This window comes from Phascolarctos cinereus, unplaced genomic scaffold (assembly GCF_003287225.1).
Source record: "Phascolarctos cinereus isolate Bilbo 61053 unplaced genomic scaffold, phaCin_HiC Scaffold_2;HRSCAF=192, whole genome shotgun sequence".
Classification (NCBI taxonomy): domain Eukaryota; kingdom Metazoa; phylum Chordata; class Mammalia; order Diprotodontia; family Phascolarctidae; genus Phascolarctos; species Phascolarctos cinereus.
The window spans coordinates 122282715-122284413 of NW_027555625.1; positions in this window are offsets into that span (position 1 = coordinate 122282715).

A 1699-nucleotide genomic window follows, 5' to 3' on the forward strand; every position below is an offset into this window, starting at 1 on the left:
AGGAATCTAGGGAGAGAGAAAAAAAACAATAAAATGACTGAATTCTTTCTTGCAGTGACTACTATACTCACCTCAGACCAGGGTGGCCATTGCACAGAGATGTTCCTAATCTTTATGGAATATGCACCCAGCTCAGAAAAGGAAGTATGAGTAATTTTTTTTTTTAAATCCTAGAAGAGTAGGTTTTTCCTAGCATGGAATATTGGTCAGTATCTGATAAATGGAATTACCCAAGATTATTGTAGCATTTTAGATGCCAGGTATATCATCCAGCTTCCTAAGAGCTAGCATGTTTTGCCAGAGGTCTATCCTCTCCTGAGGCAGGAGAAGAAACATCAAGTCTCCCAGCAAAAATCAAGATTGAGACTTAGATTCTTATAATCTAGCCATGGCTCAGATTTTTATCATCTAGCCAAGGCTCAGATTCTTAAAATCTAGCCAATAACTTACTAATGCTCAGACTCCTTAAGAGTCTGCCCAATATGACAGATGTTCTAATAAACCTTGTCTTTGGCTGAAAGAAGGCTTGGGTCAAATTCTTTTGGACAGGACCCATGGGTTGTGATATTGGGGTCCCAGCACTCCTGAGCCCCTAAACCATATCATTTTGGTGGCCTGTATGGGGAAACTGCCTAACCCCAAGTTCTTCTCCAGCCAAGACTGGAAGGTATGTAAGCCTCCTCTCCCTCCCTTTCCTGCTCTGTAGTTGGGGTTGCTCTCCAAGCACCAAGGCTTGGAGGTGCTTTTCAGGCAGACAGTTATGAGGCTGTCTTGCACTCAGCCTGATGCCGTCAGACTCTGGGTCCACTGGATGGGTTCGAGGTACACCTTCCACAGCATAGAGGACAAGGACGGATACCCTATGAAGAAGTGTATGCCCAATTCTGTCAGTTCTCTCAGTGCTAGAGAATTGAGGAAAAACTGCAGTTGCTTTTTGGTTCCCTGAGGCTTACTTAATCCCTTCCCTCTACACCCCTGAATTCTCCTTCATGGAGGTTACAGGGGAAAGTTAGAACAGCTAAAAATATCTTGGCAGATTCTGGAAGTTTTGTGATTGATCATTAAGGAGTTTAGAACTCCTTCTTACAGCCCTGGTCACTCTTTTCTCCCACTCCCTTCACTTGAGTCAAGAGGGTATCTGTTAGGGCAAAAGGAAGGAGAGAGGAGGGGCAGCAGCTACAGTCTTGGGTCCCCCTGGCCTTGGGCTCTAGGGCAACTTTTGCCTGGAAGCATCACCCAGGTTCAGCACATCCTGCTCAAGGTAATGAAGCTAGCCTCCAAACTTGGGTAAGCATGCTCTTTTAAATTTGTAGTTTTAACTGTTAATGATGAGATGTTGATTCTCTGTGTAAAGTAATTTAAAAGTGCACTTAACAAAACTGAAGTCACTTGATTGGTAATGGGTTTGTTTCAAGTTTCAAATTGGTGAACTTTCTGTATCAGTTATGTCAAGCAACTTTTCATAATTTGGTTACCACTAAAATAATATAGCTATTGTTGGTTATTGTTTTAATATGTAAACTGGCCAAAAAGCTTATTTGCATTATGTATGGCTTGCTGAGAATTTGCAAGTGTGGAGAAATCTCTAATGATTGGTTTTTTACATTAGGATAAATTTAAGTTTGAGATGTAAATCTGGAAAAGTTTTTCCTAAGCTGTGATTAGTAAAACTTGCTGCTTGAGGTAAAAGCTCATAGGA